Source organism: Bos taurus, chromosome 22 (assembly GCF_002263795.3).
Source record: "Bos taurus isolate L1 Dominette 01449 registration number 42190680 breed Hereford chromosome 22, ARS-UCD2.0, whole genome shotgun sequence".
Classification (NCBI taxonomy): Eukaryota; Metazoa; Chordata; class Mammalia; order Artiodactyla; family Bovidae; genus Bos; species Bos taurus.
Window position 1 is genome coordinate 36,651,260 of NC_037349.1, and position 27,521 is coordinate 36,678,780.

The 27,521-nt window shown below is 40.5% G+C and overlaps 1 long non-coding RNA gene across 8 annotated transcripts in view; it reads right to left on the reverse strand.

Annotated features, from left to right (window-relative positions):
- LOC101906240 (uncharacterized) overlaps positions 1 to 27,521 on the reverse strand; it is a 318,730-nt gene that overhangs the window by 206,583 nt on the left and 84,626 nt on the right. For 2 of the 8 annotated variants that reach the window (XR_009492376.1, XR_009492374.1), the window contains one exon: positions 15,350 to 16,299. The exons of the other annotated variants lie outside the window; for them this stretch is intronic. This is a non-coding gene — a long non-coding RNA (uncharacterized lncRNA). The remainder of the gene's footprint in view (positions 1 to 15,349; positions 16,300 to 27,521) is intronic. 8 annotated transcript variants of the gene reach the window in all.

The window sequence follows — 27,521 nt, forward strand, 5'->3', positions numbered from 1 at the left end:
TCACTGACTCAATGGACGTGAGTCTGGGTGAACTCCGGGAGTTGGTGATGGACAGGGAGGCCTGGCGTGCCGTGATTCATGGGGTCGCAAAGAGTCGGACACGACTGAGTGACTGAACTGAACTGATAAAGAACTCTTAAGCTGAACAACAAAAAGATTTTTTAAAACTTATTTAAAAATAGGTAAAGGATTTGTCCAGACCTTTATCCAAAGAAGTAAAAATGGCCAACAGGCACATAAAAGGATGCTCCACATTGTTAGTCATGAGGGAAAACAAAATTAACAGTGAGGTATTACTTCATACCCACTGTGATGGCTGTAATGAAAAATATAAAAGATAACAATTTTCAGAAAAATATGGAGAAATTGAAACCCTCATACATTGCTGGTGGGAACATAAAGAGGTTTAGCCAGTTTGGAAAACAGTTTGACAATTCCTTAAAAAGGTAAATATAGAATTCCAGAAAAATAAATGACCTAATCAAAAAATGGGCCAAAGAACTAAATAGACACTTCTCCAAAGAAGACATACAGATGGCTAACAAACACATGAAAAGATGCTCAACATCACTCATTATCAGAGAAATGCAAATCAAAACCACTATGAGGTACCATTTCACGCCAGTCAGAATGGCTGCGATCCAAAAGTCTACAAGTAATAAATGCTGGAGAGGATGTGGAGAAAAGGGAACCCTCTTACACTGTTGGTGGGAATGCAAACTAGTACAGCCACTATGGAGAACAGTGTGGAGATTCCTTAAAAAACTGGAAATAGAACTGCCTTATGATCCAGCAATCCCACTGCTGGGCATACACACTGAGGAAACCAGAAGGGAAAGAGACACGTGTACCCCAATGTTCATCACAGCCCTGTTTATAATAGCCAGGACATGGAAGCAACCTAGATGTCCGTCAGCAGATGAATGGATAAGAAAGCTGTGGTACATATAGACAATGGAGTATTACTCAGCCATTAAAAAGAATACATTTGAATCAGTTCTAATGAGGTGGATGAAACCGGAGCCTATTATACAGAGTGAAGTAAGCCAGAAAGAAAAACTCCAATACAGTATACTAACGCATATATATGGAATTTAGAAAGATGGTAACGATGACCCTGAATACGAGACAGCAAAAGAGACACTGATGTATAGAACAGTCTTTTGGACTCTGTGGGAGAGGGAGAGGGTGGGATGATTTGGGAGAATGGCATTGAAATATGTATAATATCATATATGAAACGAGTCGCCAGTCCAGATTTGATGCACAGTACTGGATGCTTGGGGCTGGTGCACTGGGACGACCCAGAGGGATGGTTTGGGGAGGGAGGAGGGAGGAGGGTTCAGGATGGGGAACACATGTATGCCTGTGGCAGATTCATTTCGATATATGGCAGAACCAATACAATATTGTAAAGTTTAAAAAAAAAAAGTTAAATATAGAATTTCTTTATGACCCAGCAGTCCCACTCCAAGATGTATACCTTGGAGTGTATACCTTCAGTTCTTTTCAAAAGAATTGAAAAAATACTCAAACAAGTACCTATACATAGAAGTTCATGGCAGCACTATACACAATAGCCAAAAGGTGAAAGGAAGCCAAATGTCCATTAGCAGAAATGGACAAACCCAGTGTGATATATATATATATATATATATATATATATATGTACAGTGGAATGTTATTCGGCCTTTAAAAAGAGACAAGTACAACACAGTTAACTGTGTTGTTTCACAATAAACTGTGGAAAATTCTGAAAGAGATGGGAATACCAGACCACCTGACCTGCCTCTTCAGAAATCTGTATGCAGGTCGGAAAGCAGCAGTTAGAACTGGACATGGAACAACAGACTGGTTCCAAATTGGCAAGGGAGTATATCAAGGCTGTATATTGTCACCCTGTTTATTTAACATATATGCAGAGTACATCATGAGAAACGCTGGGCTGGAGGAAGCACAAGCTGGAATCAAGATTGCCGGGAGAAATATCAATAACCTCAGATATGCAGATGACACCACCCATATGGCAGAAAGTGAAGAAGAACTAAAGAGCCTCTTGATGAAAGTGAAAAAGGAGAGTGAAAAAGTTGGCCTAAAGCTCAACATTCAGAAAATGAAGATCATGGCATCCAGTCCCATCACTTCATGGCAAATAGATGGGGAAACAGTGGAAACAGTGTCAGACTATTTTTCTGGGCTCAGAAATCACTGCAGATGGTGATTGCAGCAGGAAATTAAAAGACGCTTACTGCTTGGAAGGAAAGTTACGACCAACCTAGACAGCATATTAAAAAGCAGAGACATTCCTTTGTCAACAAAGGTCCATTTAGTCAAGGCTATGGTTTTTGCAGTAGTCATGTATGGATGTGAGAGTTGGACTGTGAAGAAACCTGAGTGCTGAAGAATTGATGCTTTTGAACTGTAGTGTTGGAGAAGACTCTTGAGAGTGCCTTGGACTTCAAGGAGATCCAACCAGTCCATCGTAAAAGAGATCAGTCCTGGGTGTTCATTGGAAGGACTGATGTTGAAGCTGAAACTCCAATACTTTGGCCACATGATGTGAAGAGCCAACTCATTTGAAAAGACCCTGATGCTGGAAAAGATTGAAGGCAGGAGAAGAAGGGGATGACAGAGAATGAGATGGTTGGATGGCATCACGGACTTGATGGACATGGGTTTGGGTGGACTGCAGGAGTTGGTGATGGACAGGGAGGCCTGGCGTGCTGTGGTTCATGGTGTCGCAGAGAGTCGGACACGACTGAGTGATAGAACTGAACTGAACTAAACTGAATCTCCCAATTTTGGAGAAAGATTCCTAGATAGCCATGTATTGTAAAGCATTTTATTGCTGTTTTCAGTTCAGATACCTCTTTTCTAATCTTTGTTTGGCCTTGCAGTGATTATTTTGCTTATAGTACCATAAATTCTTTAGTTTTAAGGTCTGATTTTCACAGTGATCACAGGGAATGTGTGTATTCTGTGCAGTGTCCAGCTTTACCCAGCCAGAACTTCATGGAAGGAAAGTGGAAGATAGAGTCTTTATTCAGTACATTGAATCAGAATAGTAGAATGAAAACACAACTTTTAGCTTTTTCTGGGTCAACATAACTTCAAAGTAGTAGAAATTTGGTATTTATTGGTTTCATTAGATGGGAGTTTATTAACCTTTTACAACCCATCCCCTTTGATAAACCTAAGTATCCCACATCAACCTGCAGAGTTCCTGAAACAGAGCCTTGGTTGGTCAGGGGAGGTGGGGAGAGCCTCACTTCTTCCTGCCTCTCACCATTCAGAGTCACTGAAGCCCAGAATTGAGACCCTACCTTCTGTAGATGACCACATGGCAATATTTGTTAAGCTTTACTTTCCCTCAGTTGTATTATAGAATTTGTAAGTTGCTTTTTAGTTTCCAGTTATTAAACTCCAGCATTGACTATGCTTTTATTAACCTTCTCATCCATTCCATCATCCTGCTCACAGAAGGGAGGTTCTGTTGTGCCTCCCTAGAAAGAAATGTCCTGCAGTTGAGGACTACAAGTAGACCACACTTAGTAGTAGTTTTCAATCATTGCAGGTCTACTTTTTCCTTGAAAAATAATCTTCACTTATTGCAGCTCTACTTTTTCCTTGAAATGTTACTTTTGTCTAAATTCCTTAAGGTCGCTTCTGAACCTCAGTTCCCTTCATAAATCTGTTATGAAAATTGGGGAATCATTTATATAAAGGGCTTGGCATAGTGTCTAGAATATAATAAGTGTTCAATGAATATTAGATAAAGTCAGTCAAAGCTTCTGTGTACAGTTGTACAGGATGTGAACTACACAACTCCAGGGGCTGCAAATCAAACCACAAGGTAAAAGACAGTCCCTGGAATTGTGATATGCAGAAAACAGTAGATAAGTAGACAAAAGACATAGGCATATGGGTTACATTATATGTGTAATATTATGTGTGTGTGTGTGTGTGTGTGTGTTCCCAATGATATCTGTGAATTGGCTAAGCAGAGGGTGTCTGATTTACTAAGACTCCTTCTCTGCTCCTGCTGTATAGTATCATCAGCAGAGCCAGGAAGTCCCAGGCAGCCAAGTATGCAGTCTCAGGCCAGCAGGATCAAATCCAAACCATCTCCCAAGCCAGCTCTTGAAAAGGAACAGCATTGGTGACACAAAACGAAAGGGAGTATAGAACTGAAGCATTCAGGAAGAACCACATGAGGTCTTCAGCAAACTGTCATTTTAAATATCGGTTGTTTAGATTGGGATTACCATGAGAGTAACACGCTGCCGTTATTGTGAAGACCAATGCCCAGAGGAGAGAAGCTCTATTTCTGTTTGTTTGGACTTGAAGTGAATGCCTGCCTTGCAGCCTGCGGGCTGTAAGTATTTCATAATCAGTGGATGCTGGATGCTTCAGTTACTGCTGGAGACGTGGGACCACAACAACAATAGGAAAAGATGGAACAACTTGAGGAAGCAGAGGCTTCATCACAGGCTCCCTGACCATGTGTTTTATGGCATGAAACACTCAAGGCAGAATGTGACATTAAAGAAAATAAAGGGAATCTATGACCAAATAAATATCAGTGTGAAGGATTCTTATTGAGCTACCTAGTTAGAGAAGCTCACATACCTGCAGTTAGTGAGAAGTGTATTTCCCAGATGCGGTACTCTATACCCAGACTAACCATGTGTAAAATGATATCACTCACTTCCCTTTCCTACTCACCTAATTTGTTGCTCCTCAATGGTTGGCAAGATTGACCTTTCTTATCAGGATATACCTAAGCTGCTCAACTCCATTGCAAAGGACATGTATTGCTTACCTACTATGTGCTAGATAAACCAGTGTGAATAGGACAAAAATAGATTCCCCACTTCAAGGAGCACACTGTCCAGTCAGAAAAGCAAGAAAAGGAAAAGATTGCAAAATGGGAACTATGTACTCCAATAGGGATGCTAATATAGTTCTGCCAGAGTGATGGGCAGCAAGAAAGAAAGAGAAAATAAAACACTAAATGTCCAACTTACACTAAATTTACACTGAAGAACCTGATGACATCAAGAAATTTTGGATTAAAGCAGAATATTTAATCCAGGGCATCTCCAAGGGAGAGGCTCATTTGTTTGGAAAAAAATTGTGTTTTTCACTTACAGAGTAGTTATTTACTGTATCTATAGAGTAAAATCACTTTGTTTCAGTCATTGCACACATGATTAATTAGTCGATGAATTAGAAAATCATGCTTTAGTGGAATCTCATTTATCTAATGAGCTCAACTTATTGGGAGACAATGTGTCCAGATAATATCTTTTTAAAAATCTCTACCTGCCCCCCAGCATTATTCTCTATAAGAGGATCCTTTTATCCTTCAAAAGTCATCATCAGCTTCAAATGAGAGTAAGCAAAAATGGTTAAATTTGAGCCTGAGTAAATGACAGGTTATATTTTAAATAAAGATGTAGTTGAAAAGATAAGATTGGAAATTTAAAAATAAAGCTGCCAATTCCAGGTTTAGATAAGGATCTGAAAACATAGCTCCTTCTGTCCCCCCAGGACACTCATTGGTTTAGCCTGTTTTGCAGACTGTCTCTTGTTCTCAACTATTGCTCCAAACAGTTCTAAGAATTCTGCGAATGATATATCCATATGCTCTCAGAACTTGCCACCTTTTGCCTGGACTGAGTGGCAGAACCTGGTTCCTTCCCTGTGAACTAAGTTTTGTACTTTGGATCTGAGGATGTCAAAGTGAGTCTTAGGAAATCAAACTATTAGCTGGCCACTTTAAATAAAAATGTTAATCTTTATCAAGTACCTACTGTCAAACCAGGTAGTTTCACTCATTTAGTTCTCAAAGTATAGCCAGATAAGAGTATCCTTAGGCCCATTTTTCAGATAAAGACACTAACTTGTGCAAGTCAGATGGCCAAGAAATAGAGTAGGATTGAAAACTATGTCCGTTCACTTCTTGGAAACAGTTAAGCAGGTGAAGGCAACAGAATTGAGATCCTGGTCTTTTTCACCCAAGGCCTGATCCCTAAAGAAAATAAACACTTCAACTGCTTTGAGTCCCTTCGAGATGCTACTTGGGAGGAGGCAATGGCACCCCACTCCAGTGCTCTTGCCTGGAAAATCCCACGGATGGAGGAGCCTGGGTAGGCTGCAGTCCGTGGGGTCGCTAAGAGTCACAACTGAGCAACTTCACTCTCACTTTTCACTTTCCTGCATTGGAGAAGGAAATGGCAACCCACTCCAGTGTTCTTGCCTGGAGAATCCCAGGGACGGTGGAGCCTGGTGGGCTGCCGTCTATGGGGTCGCACAGAGTCGGACACGACTGAAGCGACTTAGCAGCAGCAGAGATGCTACTTAATATAAAACATTTGCTTAGAAAAAGACTCTTCTGTTAAAAGATAACTAAGTCTCTCCACTACCATCTATAGGCTGTCCATTATATACAAGGTCTTATGCTGGGAAATAATGGGTACAGACTTGGGAGCTCCATGATTCATACTCTCAACTAAAATTGAAACAATCATAGGCCAATGACTAGCTATCAACATATACACATGACAGAAGTGGGGCAGATTCATTTATTTAATTCAACAGATTTAATTATGACTGTTTCTGAATATCTGAGCCTGCATTTACTTACATGAAAAATAAGGACCAAAGTGTCCTTGCCTGCTTCCCTAGGCTGTTGCAAGGATTCATTTAAGGAATGTGTAAAATTGTTTGGATGATTATAAACTGCCCCACTACCACATGCTTCTTATTACACTGGGGCAATTCCACACAGAGGTTCAGATCTTCCAGAGTTTGCTTTCCTCTGCTGTGTAACTTAGGGCAATGTATACTCTGGTAATAAACCACTATCTCTCTCTAAATTTTTAAAAATTGAAGTGTATTTGATTTATAGTGTTGTGTTAGTTTCAAGTATATAGCAAAGTGATTCAGATATATATATATATACATAAAATACATATCTGATTCTTTGTGATCCCATGGACAGTAGCCTGCCAGAGTCCTTTGTTCATGGGATTTTCCAGGCAAGAATATTAGAGTGGGTTGCCATTTCCCCTCCAGGGTATCTTCCTGACCCAGGGATCAAACCTGCATCTCCTGCATTGGCAGGCAGATTCTTTACCACTAAGCCACCTGGGTGTGTATGTATGGTGTGTGTGTATATATATATATATATACACACACACACATACACACATACATACATATACATATATATATATCTTTTATCAGATTCTTTTCCATTATATGTTATTAGAAGATATTGAATATAGTTCCCTGTGCTCTACAGTAGGTCATTGTTGTTGATCTGTTTTATATATAGCAGTGTGTGTGCATATGTTAGTCCCAAACTCCTAATTTATCCATTCATTGTATCATTTTTTTAGATTCCACAGATAAGTGATATCATATGATATTTGTCTTTCTCTCTCTGACTTACTACACTTAGTATGATAATCTCTAGGTCGATCCATGTTGCTGCAAATGGCATTATTGCATTCTTTTTTATGGCTGAGTAATATCCCATTGTATATGTATACCACATCTTCTTTATCCATTCATCTGTCTGTGGACACTCAGGTTGCTTCCATGTCTTGGCTAGTGTAACTAGTGCTTTAGTGAACACTGAAATACACTCCTGTCTCTTAAGTTAACTTGACTGAATGTTTATTTCTTCACAGCAATAGTACATGATGCACACTATGGGCTCTGGATACAAATATAGCATCAAAACTATAATTTCTAAGATAAAATTCCCCAAGGTACAATGAAAAGAGGATGCATTTGAACATCCAATAGACTAAATCCTGGCTCTGCCACTCAATGGCATGAGACCTTGGGTATATCATTCAAACTCTGAACCTTGATTTCTTCACCCATAAAATGGGTATATTAATATCAGTCTCATAGAGTTGTCATAATAAATGACAGTATGCTATAGAGTCCTGGTATATTGGAACTGATCAGTTAAATCCTGTAAATGGAAGATTGGATATGCATGGCTCCCACCATTAATAAAACATAGCTCTCCATTTCCACTATCTCTTTAAACTTAATTCAGATTAGTGAAGGTAATCTTAAAGCTGCAGAGAATGGATAGGGAATGACTAGCTTTTGTCACCTCTTGCCTTCCCTGTCACCTTCTCTTTGTTAACTTCTGTCTCAGAGCAGGATAGAAAGGCTGGTATTTGGCCAGGCAACTTCAGCACTGGCAAAAAAGTAAAGCAATGGCTCTTTCAGATGGTCCCTTGTGAATGTGTCCTTAACTGTTAGGCCTCCAGGGGAGCACATCCAACTCTGCTTCTTCCTCTTGTTCTTCCCAGGCAGCCAAAAAGGCAGCACTTCCACACCAGTGCTCTCTCACATGTCCCAGATCTTACCCTTAGGAAATGCTCATGCGTCCATTCCCCAACATGCAGCACAGCAGCCTTCTCCCAGAGCTTGTACCAGAGCAGCTGGGCGACCCTTCTCTGGCCTTTGGTTTCCCTGGAAGGAGGCAGTCCCTGGGCTACAGGCCATTTTTGTTGGGATTCAGACCTTTTTGTTTGTTGATTCAGCCCTAAATCAGACATCAGTCATCTAAATCTCTCAAACACAGGGGACACATTTCAAGTTCTTCAACTGTGTCATGAAACCTCCCTCCAGCAGACTTCTGGTAAAACCAGAGGTCTGCAAACTTCTATAAAGATGAATCCTCCATTATTGTAGTGCCAAAGCAGCCATAGGCAATGTTATTTAAATATTGGGTGGGTGTCTTCAGTAGCATTTTACTTATGGACACTGAAATTTGAGTTACAATGAACTTTCATTGGTCACAAATTATTTATAATTCCCCAGCACATTTTACATTTGACAAATGTAAAAGCCATTATGAACTCATGACTGTACCAAACCAAGCAGTAGACTAGATCTGACTTGCAGATTGTAGTTTCTTGACTCTGGGTTAGATGGTAGAATGCCTTCCCTTCCTCCAAAAACAAAAGAAAACCACAAACAAGATGAAGAGTCGCACAAGATGCAGGAACTCTCACCCAAAAAGCCTCTTTGTCAATCTGTTCACACAGTCTCACTCTCCACACTCTGGCCTCTTTTGATAACCTCAAAGGATGGGCTGGGGGAGGAATGGAGAGCAGTCTGTCAAGAGTACTAGATCAGTTTATTGGACATGTTCTTTAAAAATCTTCATATACACATTTGTTTTACTTGCCTTGTTCTCTTGAATCTGTCATATTGACATCTCAAATGAAACAGACAAATGGAGGTCTTTTCTCAAAACTTGTTGCAGTAGTCATTTCAGTCATTCTCATCATTACTGCTCAGAATCTACCATGAAGAGGCAAAGAAAGAAATACATTTGGATAAAATAAGTGGTGGAAATTGTTTTCTTATATTTCCGTGCTAAAGTTCTTGATTCATATTGATCAAGAGGAAGTACATTTGTTCTGTTTACCTAGCTAGGCATGTCTTCTCTGTTCTAGAAGTAAGTCTAAAGGGAAAGTCAGGGCATCTTTTTTTTTCCTTTCATCGATTCAGTCATTGTTAGGAAAGTTGGCTTTGAGGAATGATGGGCTATCTTTCATGTTGTGGTTTTGTCCACAGGAACAGAATCTTGCACTAGCGTCAGTTGTCATAACTATTAATATTTATGGCACCTAGGTATTTCAAGATAATGTTGACTGACTTTTGCACATTTTCAACAGTGAGTTGGTTTTATGTTTATTGAAGTAGCAAGTGTATATATACTCCTATGGAGGCCATTTTTACCATGCAGATTGCTTCAACACCAAGCATCTTTAAGCTTTGATTGTGTTTTTAACTTTGGAGACTGTAGGATTTACACTGAGGGAAGGGGAAACTCAAAGGGAAAATGATGAAGTCTGGGTTTTCTAAACCAACGTCCTTTTCCTTTTGAAAGTGTTACTCTGTTGTAATAAAGTCATAGTATAGCAAATGGATATTAATGTGCATCACATCAAGAGAACATTTTTACATAAATACTTGTCCTTTAGAGTTACATAAGGTCTGCCTTCTAACAAGTTCAAAGTACTGATGAAACATGTCCTTATTCATTGGCTCCACATCTCAGAGGATCAGGAGGGTACAGAAATAATTTTTCTTTCGTTTTTCAGGTGACTAAATTGAGGCCAAGAGAGATTTTGGTGAAAATAAGAACACACAACAGGTAAGAAAAGATTCAAATGTTACTTCACTTACAGACTACAAACTCTTACATGGGTGATGGTGAATATTCTTCAAAACAGAGCCATAGAACAACTTCTCATATGTAAATGTACTTAATGCAAAGCATTTTTAAGAATCTTATTAACATTCCAAACCTGTGAAGCAGTAATAATATTTTCTAGGTTAGAATCAGAATATTCAGACTCAGAAAGACCTAAGAGATCATAAAGTTCTGCTCATTCATTTTACATTAGAGAAAATGAGGGCCAGAGGGAATAAAAGATGTTCCCACGTTACCCAGCTAATTGGAGGCCGAAAGACCAGGTCTTCTGACATTCTGTGACCTTTTCACTGGATTCTGGATGGCAAATACATCCCTCATTTGGTGCCAGTAGCAGACATCAATAATCAATCACCCTACTCTGCCAAGCCTAGTCACAGTCATGCTAAACATATTCTAGGCAGTCATAACTAAAAATTAGTTAGAAATTAAACCTGTTTGTCATCCATGATATTAACATGCCTAATATAATTTTTAAAGCTTTTTATTGATAGGTGCATAGAATATAGCAGGCATGGTACCCATAGTATTTAATTGCAACCTCACAACAACTCTGTGCAGTTGGCACAATTACAGTTATGGAAAATGAAATTCAAGGAGAGTCACTCAAGGTCAAAGTAGTGACTTGTAGTCATTTAAAAGCTAGTTGGTAGCACATGAAAGATTTAAATGTAGGTCTTTAAAAAATATACATGTATATTTAAATATATATATATATACACACACACATATATGAATATCACTTAAAGGTTCTCCATATCCCATCTTACTCCCTTTAATTATTTTTAATTTTTAAAAAAAAAATTGTAAATATTTCAAGTGTACAATATAATCTAATATACAAATATATTGTGAAATCATTACTATAGTTGAGATAATTAATGTATCTTCCCATCACAGTTATCACTTTTCTGAGTGAGGTAAGTGTACTGAATCTATTCTCTCAACATATTACCATGGTTCAGTACAGTATTATTAGGTATGGTCATCATTCTTTTATATTATATTTCTAGACTTACTCATCTGGCACAATTAACAAATTTATACTCTTTGACCAACATCTCCCCATTTTCCCTACCCCTCCCAGCTGCTAGTAACCATTGTTCTGCTCTCTGCTTCTATGATTTTGACCTTGTTTTTGAGTCCATGTATAAGTGAGACCATACTGAAATTTCGTTTCTGTGTCTGGCTTATTTCCCTTAGCATATTGTCATCCAGGTCCAAGTGGCAGGGTTTCCATCTTGTTCGTGGTTGTGTACTATTCCGTAATGGATGTGTATGCGTGTTGTTTCCATGTCTTGGCTGTTGTGAATAATGCTGCAGTGAACACGGGTGTAGTATCTCTTTGATATACTGACTTCATAAAGTGTGAATTTGCTGGGTCATATGATGGTTCTGTTTATAATTTGAGGGGATATCACCATACTGGTTTCTGTAGCAGCTGTACCATGTACATCCCTACCAGTGATATACAAGGATTCCCTTTTCTCTACATCGTCAAAAACAGTGGTTATCTTGTGTCTTTTTGATAATAGCCATTTTTACAGGTGTGATGTGACATCTCATTTCGGTGTTGATTTGGATTTTCCTGATGATTAGTGATGTTCCACACCTTTCATATATCTATTGACCATTTATTTGCCTTCTTGTAAAAAATGTCTATTCAGGTCATTTGTCCATTTTTAAAATCAGGTTATTTTCTTGCTGTTGAGTTGTTTGAGTTCCCTTTGTATTTTGGATATTAACCCCTTATTATATGGTGGTGATATTGTTCAGTCTCTAAGTCGCATCTGACTCTTTGTGACCCCATGAACTGCAGCATACCAGGCTTCCCTGTCCTTCATATGTGTGGTTGGCAAATATGTTCTCCCATCTATAGGTTATCTCCTCACTCTGTTAATTGTTTCCTTGGCTGTTCAGAAGCTTTTTAATTTGATGCAGCCAGTTTGTCTATTTTTTTTATTGCCTGTGCTATGTAGCACACCCTTCCCCAAAAAATCATCGCTCAGACCAATATCAAGGAGGTTTTCTGGTCTTACATTTAACCTCTCCATCCATTTTGATTTGATGTTTATATATGACATGAGATAAAACCTAATTTCTTTCTTCTGCATTGTATTACTCCTTTTTGAATACAACCTTTATCATCTTTTTTTTTTTCCTCCTTCAGTTATCTTCACTTTGGAGAGGTGGGTTACTTTTTCCTTGGTGAATTTAACGGTAAGATCAGATGCTCCAAGTTCAATGAATTGGAAACGCAAAACAATTCCCTATCTTTGCAATCTCCATTCAGTTGTTAACTTGCTGCAGGTTAGAAATGGCCTTTTCTTGAAAGGCATATTTGGTGGAACAAATAAACTACCTTTTGTTAGGAATTTGCTGTGGCCCTCCCCCAGGTTCTACCCCCTCACCACATCTATTTCCAACTCCCTTACACAACTTCCTCTGCCTCCCTGTCCTCAAGTGAACATGAACAAATTCAGCCCTGCTGTGTCTGGCATTTTAAATGGAGCTGGGACCAGGCCAAAATAAAGTATTCCAGCTTCTTCTAGCAATTCACCAGCTAAAAGATTAAGAAGGATTTATAGCATTTTTCAGTTGTATGTAAATGCCACCAGGGTAGCTTAAGAGATGGGGCATACATTCGGAAATCTTTTGCCTTTATCTTGCTAAGTCAAATGGGAAAAAAACAAAATAAAGACCCAGGAGAATTAAATATTATACTGCCTATCTAGTTTTTTTAGCTGTCTCTAAATTAGTTAATGGTACATCCAAGTCTGTGCGAGTAAAGTCCATGAAAGATCACAACAATTTTGCTGGACACATCAGTTTATCTGGACACAGAAGTAAATCCACTGAGATGATCTTTCTTCATCAAACATGACCAGCCTCTGCCAACCTAGCTCAGCTCCTAGATGAGAACCTGGGAATTCCCTTGAATGCCTCATAATATTAGCACATGGTCTTAAGCCCACTTACTCACAAAAGGAACCCAGTTTTTAAACATTACTGGTCCTTCTCTGCAACTTCTATTCAAAGTCAAAGGATATGCTGCTGCTAAGTCACTTCAGTCGTGTCCGACTCTGTGTGACCCCATAGAGGGAAGCTCCTCCGTCCCTGGGATTCTCCAAGCAAGAACACTGGAGTAGATAGCCATTTCCTTCTCCAGCGCAGGAAAGTGAAAAGTGAAAGTGAAGTCGTTCAGTCATGCTTGACTGGAAGCGACCCCATGGACCACAGCCCACCAGGCTCCTCCGTCCATGGGATTTTCCAGGCAAGAGCACTGGAATGGGTTGCCATTGCCTTCACCACAAAGGAAATAAATGGCCTTAAAAGATCCTCTTGAAAGAGTAAACTACATTTGTCTTCTAAGTAAAGAAGATGAAAACAAACACCCTTAGTGTTTGCAAATTGAGAACCAAGATTCTGATCCCTATGGCAGAAATGAAACACTTGGCCTGTTTCTGGACTGTATTTGAACAGTTTCAGCTGCCTGGTTGTACCTGGCTTCTTAGAAAGATAAACAGTCTCCAGGCCGCCAAGGGTGTTGGCTGTGATGGCTTGCTTTGCCAGTGTAAAAATGTAAGCTACCGAGAAGAGTTCATCCTATCCAAAGGCATAGGCTTTGTCAGCAAACAATTTATCCTGCATCTTGTTAATACTGAGAGGTATTTAATGTAAACTCTGGATTATTCAAGCATTGTGCGGCATTTAGAAACACAGCTGCACCTCCTGGTGTCCTGTTGAATTTCCCTTGTTGAGTCTCCATCGAAATAATGTAGCAGTAATGTGTTGGGAAGAAAAGGTAAATAGTTTTTGATTTCATAATTTATATACAGCTGTGTTTGTAAGCCCATGGTAGTCTGGGTAGGCGAATGCCGCTTTTGATTTTTCGGTTCAACTGTGTGGCTGCCATGATTCAAGAAGCACTGAGTCATGACAGATATTTTCAAGTGAAATTTGATCAGCATGGACAGCCAATCTAAATAATCAAAGTAGTTCATAGTAAGTGCCATAGGAACCTTATACTTATACTGACAGTGTATTAACTTAGAGAAGAGAGAGAGAGCCCTTCTATCTGCCTTCGATGATACTGAAAGACTCTCAGAGGATGGAACATGAAAGGTGGATACTAGGTAGCACTTCACTATGCAGAGATGACAGAGAAGACAGTTTAAGAGCCAGGCTTGATGTCTAACTGAATGTAAAGTATATGCCTGCACTTGCATCTGCATCTCCCTGGTTTTCTCCTGGCTTTTCTTTCTATACCAGAATATCCTTCCTACACTTTAAAATCTGCCCTAAATCCTAATTATAAGAATTCTGTCCTTGGGGGCAGTAATCATATATGTCTTCCATGACGTTTTACACACAATTATCATACCTGGTGTGTGCTTTGAGTTGAGTAAATATTTACTGAATTAAAACTCAGGCCACAGTCTACTACTTGTTCTCTCCACTCACAGCCTACCAACCACTCATCATTTGCCTCCCATCTGCTGCCATTCACCATGACTTAGACATAAGAAGTGATTCACACGTGTCTGATGGGGGGATGGATGGAGCAACTTGGTGATGTTGGTGACAGAACAGTGCCCACAGCTCTATAACATGCTCACCTTATAACAAGTATCATTGTGTGCAAGTTATTTGATTTTCAGACTAGAACTACAATGCCCAGGCATAGAGCTGATCCTTACGTGATGGAATCATCTCAACACTGTCAAGTCAGGACTACCACCCTCATCATGCTATAGGTGATAAAACTGAGGCTCAGAAAGGGGAAATCGCTTGCCCAGTGTTCAGTGAGATTGTACACAAAGGAATGGGGAGTTGCACGTCTGCACATGTCACTTCAGAACTTGAGTTCTTGAGTCTGTTCAACAATGAAGCCTTTGTTTCATTCCATAGCAAACAGCAAATAGCATTCATTCATTCTTCTCCTAAGAACCCTCCTGACCCCATGTTGTGTAGAAAAAGAGGAGCAGAAGGAAAGTTGAGGGAAAAGGGTATAGACAAGGTGTCTCAGTCAAGGGTTGAAATTGGTTCATACATGCATAAATTTTCTCTGGGCTATTTTGTTGTTACCTGAATTGTTTCCCTACACCTCCAGTGGCTTAATGAATGAAACAGTGCAGGAAATGCAAGTTTCTTAAGTGAAGTCTAAATGGCAAAGTCAAAGCTTCTAGGTGGTATATTCCAGAATCATCTCCGAAGGACTTTTACTGTTGAATATGGTATTCCTGTCACTGCTCACCAACTTCTGAGCATATAATTAAGAAGTATCTTGAAAATACCTTCCATCTCTCAGTGTCTGCTAGGGCTATAGTACTGCCAGCACTGTGGTAAAAACAGCTTCAGTTCAGTTCAGTCGCTCAGTCGTGTCCAACTCTTTGTGACCCCATGAATCGCATCACGCCAGGCCTCCCTGTCCATCACCAACTCCCGGAGTTCACTCAGACTCACGTCCATCAAGTTGGTGACGCCATCCAGTCATCTCATCCTCTGTCATCCCCTTTTCCTCCTGCCCCCAATCCCTCCCAGCATCAGAGTCTTTTCCAATGAGTCAACTCTTCGCATGAAGTGGCCAAAGTACTGGAGTTTCCATCATCCCTTCCAAAGCAATCCCAGGGCTGATCTCCTTCAGAATGGACTGGTTGGATCTCCTTGCAGTCCAAAGGACTCTCAAGAGTCTTCTCCAACACCACAGTTCAAAAGCATCAATTCTTCAGCGCTCAGCTTTCTTCACAGTCCAACCCTCACATCCATACATGACCACTGGAAAAACCATAGCCTTGACTAGACAGACCTTTGTTGGCAAAGTAATGTCTCAGCTTAGTGAATAACAAATCTTGGCCAGGTCAGCAGCCGATTGTGATTCCATCCCCTCTGGATACCCATTTCTTAGAACTGGACCATCTTCTGTTGATCTTTTCAGGTGAGGATTCAAATCCATACTGGCTGGTACCTTTGTTATGACTGAATAATGAATAAGAATTATCAGAACCAGAGAGCTGAATGCAAGGTCTGGCTCATACCTAAGAGAGAGAGAAAAGAGACAGGAAGGTTCAATTTACCTGTTACACCAGGCTTTGCTACAAATTCCTGCCTGGAATTAGAAGTTTAGGTTTTCAAGGTCTCTGTTTAGGGAGATGAGGATTTTAAAAGTCTTAAAGAAGGAATTTTCATAAATTTAAGTTTGGAAAATATTTAGTAACTTTACAAATAAAGGGAGTAAAAAATATGTCTCTTATCAAGATTTTTTTTTTAATAAAGAGGAAATAAAGCCCAAAGTATATTAAGGAATTACCTAATTCAGGTTGAAATTAAGAGATAGCTATTAATTATTTTGTAAAGATATATCTCACTTCCAAAAACAAACAGGAAACACATATTCTTTCCCTTCTTTCTCCCTCAGACCTCCCCTACCCAGTTCTGATCTATCTCTCTTTTTTTCCTTACATCTCTTTGATAGAATAACTATTAAAATTGCTTCTTGCAGTCTGACCTTCTTGCCAGGCAAAATCAATCTCTTGTGTTTCTCTGCATTTCCAATGGCCTTGCTGCATCACAGTGCATAGCAAGGAAAGTCACTTTGAGAAAAAAAGGACAATGAGATTCCTTGTATTAGGCCCAGTTCTTCTGTTACTATTAAATTAAACTGTTTATCCAATTACCGCCACTCACATTTCTGTCTGGAGGCTGAGGGGGTTGCACAAGCCAACTGGGAATATGGCCTCTTAAGCCTTCCATTTCCCATACTCCTTCCTACAATGCATTGTGGGAGAGGTAGCCTGAGTGAGAAAGGACCAGGTCCTCCCAGAACGGATGGGCCAGGAGGTTATGGGGGTATCCAGGGCCAACAGGGTACAGACTAGATGGCTTTGGACATTTATACTGACTTGCTTCCAAGGGGCTGAATATTTTGAGAAGTGGAGGAAGGGAGAATAGGGGGAAAGGAAGCAGTCCTGTTTCAACCCGTTTTTTTCTACACTAGTGCACTGTGAGCTTCGAAAAATGGAAACCTGATCAGCCCCTGACCTGCTTACACTTTATGGACTCCTCTTGACTTCCAAAGAATCATAGTGTGGCCACAGTGTACTTCTCTGGTCTGGCCATTCTTGTGGATCCCACACTCCAGCTGTCCCAGGACTCTGTGTGCTCTCTCTTATCTCCTCGTCTTGGCATGAGGAGTCCTGCCTTGGCCTCCCCTGACTTCTCAGGCATGTTTGGTTAACTCCTCTGCATTCCTCCTGTCTCACCTCTGATATTGCCTTTCTCAGACCACCTCCTCAGATGCCATCACCACCGTCATATCTGGGACAGTTACTGTGGTCTCTGTCAGGGCTTGGAAAACTTTCTCTGAAGACATGCTCTGTGTTGCTCAGTCACTCAGTCACTCCAACTTTCTGCAGCCCATGGGATTTTCTGTCCATGGGATTCTCCAGGTAAGAATACTGGAATGGGTTGCCATTTTCTCCTCCAGGGGATCTTCCTGACCCAGGGATCAAACCCGTGTCTCTTGCATCTCGTGTATTGCAGGCGGATTCTTTCCCACTGTGCCACCTGGGAAGCTACAGATAGTAAATATTTTAGGCTACTCTATCCTACCATTGATGCAGGAAAATGAGCTACTGTGTGTTCCAGTGAAATTTCATTGACCAAAATAGATGGTGGGCTAGACTTGGCCCGTGAGCTGTGTTTTGCCAATTCTTGATCTCAATCCCTAGAGTTTTTTAAGCTTCAGTCTATGATGACCTCAGTCAGAAACCATTACCACCTAGGAGACAAGGACTAAGTCTTTTATCTCTGCATTCCCAGTGCCTAACACAAGGCCTAGAGCCTGCATGATGTGCAATGGTCTTTGAGAACAGGTATGATTGGATACAGGACTGGAGAAGGTCAAATCAGTCTATCATTCAATCTGCTATGACTGCTACACTTTTTCACAATTGGTCCTTTCTCACTAAGACAGAATAGAAAATTTTTTTTTTTTTTTTAATGTTTAAAGTTGTTTTTGAATTTTGCTGGTGAGGAAGAGAGATTAGTTAGTAGAAAGCTTGTCTTTCTGTGTCTTTGAAGGGGAAACAAGGACACGGGAAATGTCTTCCTCTCAATCTGTAGACCCTGAATAACTGGCTCTTCTAAAGATTCCAGATTATAACTGGTAAGCCTTCCAGCTCCCAGGAAGCTGACAGAATCTGTTGAGCCTCATTCCTTGGGCCTGCACACGAGGGCCATCAGTAGTCTGACCCATCTAATATCTCGCTGAGACACATTTCTGTCCATTGCATCCTGCCATGTTTCCAGCAAGCCTGGGCAGTTCCAAAGCAAGCATTTCTGGCTGTTTTTCTAAAGCAGTGACAACTAGCTGTGTTGTTTGAAAAGCCCTGGATATCTATGGGGAGTGAGGGAATTCCCTTCCCTCCCCTAGTAGTTCATAATCCAATGAACTTTAAAATACTCTAATTCCTCAACAACCATCACAAGAACAAAATCCATATCCTGCAGCTGTTTGAAGAGGTAGAAGGAAGCAAACATGGGGTTGGCAAAAGAGTGAACTTTTGTTCTTTTTTCCTGCCAAGTCCACACCCACTTTCTGCTAGTGTAAGTACCTTTGTTTTCATGGGGAGAAACTTCTCTTACCCTCTCTCAGTTCATGTGGTCTGAATGAGAGAAGAGCTCAGAGGTAAAGAATCTGCCTGCAAGGCAGGAGACCTCGGAGGTGCGGGTTCAGTCCCTGGGTTGGGAAGATCTCCTGGAACAGGAAATGGCTACCCATTCCAGTATACTTGCCTGGAGAATCCCATAGAGAGGCCTGGCAGGCTACAGTCCAAGAATGAGAGAGGACCAAATACTGTGGCGCATGGGTGGAGGCAATATTCAGGCCTTGCCAGTCTCTGTCTTTCATCTCCCAGTCCATAAAGACTGTCTCAGAGGAATGATGCCTCTAACTCAGGCCAGTCAGAACCACTCCTGCTCCTTCTTATGGGAATCCTGGGAAGACTCAAGTGAGTTGAGAGGATAATATATAAGTCGGGAGCAACTGACAGCCGCTTTGTCAACAGAGAGGGATGCAGAGCTGAGAGACAGTTCTGATGACTCTGCTTGAGGCCATTACCGAGCCCCAGCCAGAGCTTAACATCCCCCTGAAATTTTCAGGATAGTGATCCAATAAACTCCCATTTTTGCATAAGTTTGTTAGCATCAGGTTTCTATGTCTTGTGACTACAAGAATCCTAGTAGAAAAAAATGCTTACACACTCAAATCAAGTATCTCATCCTGATACCTTCTCTTGTGATAAGCAAGCGTGTAGGTGATGACCTACTTTCTTGCGCTGGGGCCTTTATAGACTTTAAGATGTATTGAAACAATTTAGGTTCATGAATTTAAATGCAGGAGGACTGGCCTCCACTGATGGCCAACATCTACTGGCCCAAGGTTAGACATGTCCCTTTCAGGTCATTATGAGTAAAGCTAGAAAAGGCCCCAGACCATATGATCTGGCCTTCTCATTTGGTAAAGGATGAAAGTGAGGCCCGTAGAGAGGAAACATGTTTACTGACACTGCATCTGTGGTTCAGAGGCTGAGGCAGCATTAGAATTTGTATCTCCTGACTCCCATCCCTTTATTCTACGAAGTTTCTGGCCCAGCTGTTGTAAGCTGTACTATTTTTCCACTGATGAGAGAATATGATGATTTCCTTGAAGAAAGATAGAGCCTGTACCCATGTGCTTTGTGAGGTGCCAAGTGAGGTGAAAAGAAAGCTGAACTTGGAGTTGGAAGAGGTATGTGTGACCTTGGGAAAGTCATTTGGTCCTTTGAAGATCTAGTTTCCCTGTTTCGGAAGATCAGATGTGGAATGAACCCTTTTAATGTCTCAGGATGTTATGATGATTGAGTGATAGCACGTGTATCAAAGTGTTTCCTATGCTGTCAAGTATGGCTCTCTGATTCATTCAACATATTATTGGAGGCCTATACTGTGCTCGGCACACATATGGCAGTTAGCAAACACTGATCCATGCTCAAATGAACCTTACATTTTACATAGGGAGACAGAACAAACAAAACAGAAATGTACTTTGCAGGTCAGAAGGGAGAAGTGTTATGGAGGGAAAAAAGCAAGAGAGAGGTACAGGGATACAGATGTACCTGACTGGACAGGGAAACCTCACTGAGGAGGTGACAGGTGAGCACCAGCCACCTAGGAGAGAAGAAGGACCAATCCTACAAGTGAGGGAAGACAACTCCTAGCAGAGCCAACAGTAATCATTTGAGTTCAGAGATGGAAGCCATCCAACCCTGCTTTGTACAAGCCATCTCCCTTCTGTGAAATCACGGTTTCTTTGAATGTATCCCAACCTCTTGTATCTACTTGGTCAGCTAATAAGCTGTGCTCAAATACATATCTGGTTGCATTTCCTGATGTAGCAAAAATAATGAATGGAGCAAAGAAAAAGAGACAGTTGAAGGCCCGGGAGGATAATTTGGCATACTCTCTCTTGAAGGAAATCTAGCTATATCATTTCTATCTTTCCCTACAGAATTTTTACTTCTAGGATCTCATACTAAGAAAATACTATAATTAAGGATGTATGCAATGACTTAGCTAAAAAAAATATTCATTTATCTCAGCCTATTTATAACAGTTCAACATTTGAAACATCCTAAAAATCCATCTGTGGAAACTGGCAGTAAAGTATGGTGTTTCCACCAGAAATTCCAGGAATGGCTCCATTTGGACTCACTAGCTTTATTAACCTATCCCTGTATTAGTCTCTGTTACTAATCATTGTTTAGTAAGGAGCAGTTCTATGGAGCTGTTAAAAATGATACTGGATGCTTTTATCCATGTTTGCCAAAACACAATGCACTTAAAGTGGGTGCTTTTTATTTTGTTTGCATTTTATTGTCAGCAAAGTGTACTAAAACAGAAAACTAGTTGTTCTATTAACATGGTAAATTTTTATTTGGGAAAAAATAAATGACAAAATGACTGTACTACATTATCTGACATATGCCATGTATGAGCTAAAGTAAAGCCCAGAATACTCCAAAATATTTTAACACATTTTCTGAGTAGTGGGCTTATAGATGATTTTGTTATGTTTTTATTAAGTTTTTTTTTTTTTTTTTGCTGGAAAAAGTAACACATGCTGGTTTCAAAAGATTACAATATAGAATATAGCAAATCTTATCTCCTTCAAATAACTACTTTTTTCAGTTTCTGAAGTAGTCTTCAAAATTTTTGTTTGCATACATAAGCAAACATATGGGTATCTGGGGTTTTCATAGTATAAATGAGCTTTTTGAGACCACAAATAGAAGCAAACTAAGCTTGCTGTTGTGTACTTTGCTTCCCGCCCCCGCTTGAAAGTGAAAGTGAAAGTAGCTCAGTTGTATGCAACTCTTTGTGACCACATGGGCTATACAGTCCGTGGAATTCTCCAGGCCAGAATACTGGAGTGGGTAGCCATTCCCTTCTCCAGGGGATCTTCCCAGCCCATGGATCAAACCCAGGTCTCCCAGATTGCAGGCGGATTCTTTACCAGCTGAGCTACCAGGGAAGCCCCCTTTTCCCTTAATTCATCTTAAATATCACTCAACATCAGCACTTAGAAATCTGTGCCATCCTTTCCAATGATTACAAATTATTCCATTATAGAAATGGCCTGTAAACAAATCTCCCTGTAAATGAACATTGGGATGGTTTTAACTGTTTTGCAGATCTCACATGTTGACATTTGTCTTTCTTGAATGTGCCTCTTTGGGCACATAGGTAACTACATCTCCATGGTCAATGCCCAAAAATGGAACAGCTAGGTCCTAGGAGATACGTATCCTTATCGTCATTACACATTCTTAGATTTAATATTTTCTAAAATTCCATGTTCCATAAATATTTCCAGAAAGTTTCTTAAAAATGTGTTTAAGAGCCTCCAGTCCTTTCAAAAATCTTCATTAAGTTCCAGTATTGTTCCTTTGACCCTGAGAGAGAAGGGGCCATGTGCTGGAGTTATTGCCATGCCCAAAGGACACATTCTTATTAGGTTGCTGAATCTGAGAGGATGGTGCCTGGCATCTGCAACAACAGCCTCAATATATAGTCCATCTTATCATACCAGAAAATCTCAGGGCTCCTTCCCAATGATGTACACTTGTTTAATAAAGCAGCCAGCAAAGATGAGCTGCTGGCTGAAGCAAATGGAAATGTATGTCTGATATCTTTGGCATCAGAATGCCCAGAGAGAGGCAAAATGGCCAAAAATCCATAAAACTTTCATAGCCTATTAAGAGTGGCATGGCAGGCATGGTGGAGGCTAAGAACAGAAGAAGTAAACTTACTCAAAAAAGAAAGAAAAAAATGGTTGGACTGAAATTCCATTGAATTTATTGTTGGGATAGAAAAGCTTAAAGTTGTTATAGAATCTAATTGCCAAGCAATGTAAGCGAGCCAGAATTGAAGCAACATACAAGTGACAGACAGACACTTTTCATTGCAGCTGGCATCTCAGTAGAAATCTGTTAATTGCGTGTTCAGGGATAACATCAAGGAAAGGGCATTACAACAACTGTCTAAATAGGATGAAATGAAAGCATATTTGGCATGTTTCCTTAAAGGACATAAGGGAAAATACTGGGAACTTTCTCCAAATGACAAGAGTTGAGTCTGCTTAGAACATTCAGACGTGGGATTAACATAACGTGATCCAACTGATTATTTTCCATTCCTTGGTATGCTTCCTCAGCTGATAACCTTTTCTGGCTTGTTTAAAAATATATTGTTTTGCTTTGTGATTGCATCTCAAAAAATTGCTTGGTTTGCAGTATGTTTACATTTACACCAGAAACTAATCTGAGAAGATTAATTTACATGAGGAAATAACCCAGATATTGGATGAAATACATTTAGAAGCCAAGAAGTAGGGGAGTAGTAAAGGTTTCAAAACAGCTGATAGGAGGAAGAGCTTCATATTTGTGTATGTTTTCTACACTGTACACCGGCTACATGTAACTTTAAATAAAAATTAAAATTCAGTTCCTCAGTCACACTGGGCTTCCCTGGTGGCTCAGAAGTAAATAATCCACTTGCAATCCAGGAAATATGGGTTCATTCACAGGGTCAAGAAGGTCACCTGGAGAAGGAAATGGCAACCCACTTCAGTATTCTTACCCAGATTATCTCATAGACAGAGGAGCCTGGTGGGCTGCAGTCCATGGGGTTGCAAAGAGTCAGACAAGACTGAGTGACTAAACAACAGCAGTCACACTAGTCACACTTTAAGTGCTCAAGAGCCTTATGTGGCTGCTGGTTCACATTTGGACAGTGAAGGTCTCGAACATGTCTTTCATCATAGGAAGTTCCACTCGACAGCACTGGATTAGACCTTGGAGATAATTCTCAGAGGCCACTCTTTGCCTGCCCAGTTTCCACTGGTTCCATCAGCCTTTCTGAATGGTACCACTAGTCAACTTTATCTTATTTTCTTGTTTTACATGTCACCTGGTGAAAAATAGGAACAGCAATCATTTGAATTGCTGGAAGCTCTTGGAGGACAAAGCTATCTTTTATACCTAAAAAACATCTGGAACATAGATGGTGTTCAGCAAATGTTTGTTGACTGACTGACTGATTTAACAAAGAGATGAAGGAAGGAAGAAAACATCTTGTTTTAGAACAAAGTTTACTTTTATAGACAAAACAGCTTGTACATACCAAATCGTAAATTAGAGTTCAAGTGAGGAAATTGGACTTAAGAGAGTGTTGCTGTCAAGCCTTAGTATACCTTATTTAATGACACATCTGTTTTCCAAAGTCTTTCCAATATTAAAAACTACATCATTTCCCCCACAAGGAGAGGGAAATATATTGGCCCAGAATGCTACTTTGAGTCTACTTTTTTACCATCATCCTATTGATTTTGTTATTGTCAGTCATCTTCACTTCAGCGTGCTTTCAAAAGAAGATATAATCTCCTTACTTCTAGATTGTAAGGTACCTGCTTCATGGTGCCATCTACGTTCAGTTCAGTTCAGGTCACTCGCCCAGTTGTGTCTGACTCTTTGCGACCCCATGAACTGTAGGATGCCAGGCCTCCCTGTCCATCACCAACTGCCGGAGTCTACCCAAATCCATGTCCATTGAGTCGGTGATGCCATCCAGCCATCTAATACTCTGTCATCCCCTTCTCCTTCTGCCCTCAGTCTTTCCCAGCATCGGGGTCTTTTCAAATGAGTCAGCTCTTTGCATCAGGTGGCCAAAGTATTGGAGTTTCAGTTTCAACATCACTCCTTCCAATGAACACCCAGGACTGATCTCCTTTAGGATGGACTGGTTGGATCTCCTTGCAGTCCAAGGGACTCTCAAGAGTCTTCTCCAACACTACAGTTCAAAAGCATCAATTGTTCGGTGCTCAGCTTTCTTTATAGTCCAACTCTCACATCCATACATGACTACTAGAAAAACCATAGCCTTGACTAGACAGACCTTTGTTGGCAAAGTAATGTCTCTGCTTTTTAATATGCTGTCTAGGTTGGTCATAACTTTCCTTCCAAGGAGTAAGCATCTTTTAATTTCATGGCTGCAGTCACCATCTGCTGTGATTTTGGAGCCCAGAAAAATAAAGTCAGCCACTGTGTTCACTGTTTCCCCATCTATTTGCCATGAAGTGATGGGACCAGATGTCATGATCTTAGTTTTCTGAATGTTGAGCTTTAGGCCAACTTTTTCACTCTCCTCTTTCACTTTCATCAAGAGGCTCTTTAGTTGTTCTTCACTTTCTGCCATAAGGGTGGTGTCATCTGCATATCTGAGGTTATTGATATTCTCCCGGCAATCTTGATTCCAGCTTGTGCTTCCTCCAGCCCAGCATTTCTCATGATGTACTCTACATATAAGTTAAATAAGCAGGGTGACAGTATACAGCCTTGATATACTCCTTTGCCAATTTGGAACCAGTCTGTTGTTCCATGTCCAGTTCTGTTGCTTCCTGACCTGCATACAGGTTTCTCAAGAGGTAGGTCAGGTGGTCTGGTATTCCAATCTCTTTCAGAATTTTCCACAGTTTATTGTGATCCACACATTGAAAGGCTTTGACATAGTCAATAAAGCAGAAATAGATGTTTTTCTGGAACTCTCTTGCTTTTTCCATGATTCAGCAGATGTTGGCAATTTGATCTCTGGTTCCTCTGCCTTTTCTAAAACCAGCTTGAACATCTGGAAGTTCATGGATCACATATTGCTGAAGCCTGGCTTGTAGAATTTTGAGCATTACTTTACTACGGCTGAGAGGAGCTACCCCATATCCAAGGTCAGGGGCAGTGGCCGAGAGGAGCTACCCCACGTCCAAGGCCATTTATGGAATCACTTTAATTATATAAGAAAATGCTCTCTGAATCACTGTATTAGGCAGGCTGGATTTACAGTGCTATCCCTCAGGTAGATAATCCCACACGTGGTCAATGGGCTGTCCTGGAAAGAGAGAAGCATGTGGTTCTGGAAGGAATATAAGGCTTGCACTGTCCACACATGAATTTGACTTTTAGCGCTATCACCAGCACCTGTGCATGTTATCAAGCTCAGTGCCTTTCACTTTGATGCAGCCCATTTTGGAGAATCATTGTTAACACTCAAAATAATGGCAGCAATTGTACCTTCAGAAGTGACAACATTGTTGTTGTTCAGACTCAGTCGTGTCCGACTGTCTGAGGCCCCATGGACTGCAGCACACCAAGCTTCCCTGACCTTCACCATTTCCTGGAGCTTGCTCAAACGCATGTCCATTGAGTCAGGGATGCCATCCAACCATCTTGTCCTCTGTCGTCCCCTTCTCCTGCCTTCAATCTTTCCCAGCATCAGGGTCTTTCCTAATGAGTCAGCTCTTTGCATCAAATGGCCAGAATATTGGAGCTTCAGCTTCAGCATCAGTCCTTCCAATGAATATTCAGGATTAATTTCCTTTAGGATTGACTGATTGGATCTCCTTGCAGTCCAAGGGACTCTCAAGAGTCTTCTCCAACACCACAGTTCAAAAACATCAATTCTCTGGAGATCAGCCTTTTTTATGGTCTAGCTCTCATATCCGTACATGACTATTTGAAAAACCATAGCTTTGACTAGACGGACCTTTGCCAGCAAAGTAATGTCTCTGCTTTTTAATATGCTGTCTGGGATTGTTATAGCTTTTCTTCCAAGGATCAAGACTGACCCAAAGAAGGTCCTTAATTACTGAAAGCTACTCTTAAAATTGTGATTGATAAATAACTTGGATCAAAGAACATGGCCTTCCTCATGTGAACTTTTTTTCTAACTTTATCCTTAGATTTAAAGTGCCAACTTACTTTGGGATGTACCCATTTCCAACCACTGTATGAAACCATCAACTTTATTTGTCTCTCATCCACTGTTTCTCCTTAGACTGAATAGTAGGATGTGGTAGGAAAATTCTGAGGTGGCCGCCATGATTCTTACCCCCTAGTGTTACTCCTGTGATTACATGGTAAAAGGGATTTTGTAGATGTGATTACGGTTACCAATCAGTTGACCTTGAAATAGGGAAATTATCTTAAAGGGCCTAACCCAAAGTCAGTGAGTTTTTCAAAAATAGAGAGTTTTCTTTAGAAAATTCAGTTTCCTTCAGGTTTGTCAGATAGGTTCAAAGTGTGAACAGGATTGGATGCAAGACAGAAATTCTGTTTCTAGTTTTGAAGTTGGAGTTGATGATATGGAAAAGGGCCTGGGATATGCCTGTAGGAGCTGAGAGCCCATCCCCAGATGACAGTGCACAAGAAAAAGGTGACCTTGGTTCTTCAAAACTGGATTTTGCCAACAACTGGAAAATCTTGGAAGTAGGTTCTTCTCAGAGTCCCCAGATAAGACCCCAGTCTGGCTGATACCTTGATTTTAGCCTTGTGAGACTATAAGTAGAGGACCTCTCTGAGACTTCTGATCTATAGAACTGTGAGCAAACAAATAAGTGTTAAGAAAGTTGCTGGTATTTTGTTAAATAGCAATAGAAAACCAATATATGGGAGGTGGATATGAGACTCTGGGAGAAGGAACCAGATAACAGCAGCCTGGGGCCGGCTTCAGAAGTGAGTTAGGAGAGAAGGGAAGACACTGAGGGAAAGAGGGCATAAAAATGATGTTGTAAACTTTACACAGTAAAAGACATGAAAGTGCCAAGAGGCAAACAGGAGAAGGATTGCTTTAGACATCCCTAAGGGGAAAAAGAAAATGAAAACAGCATTCCTTG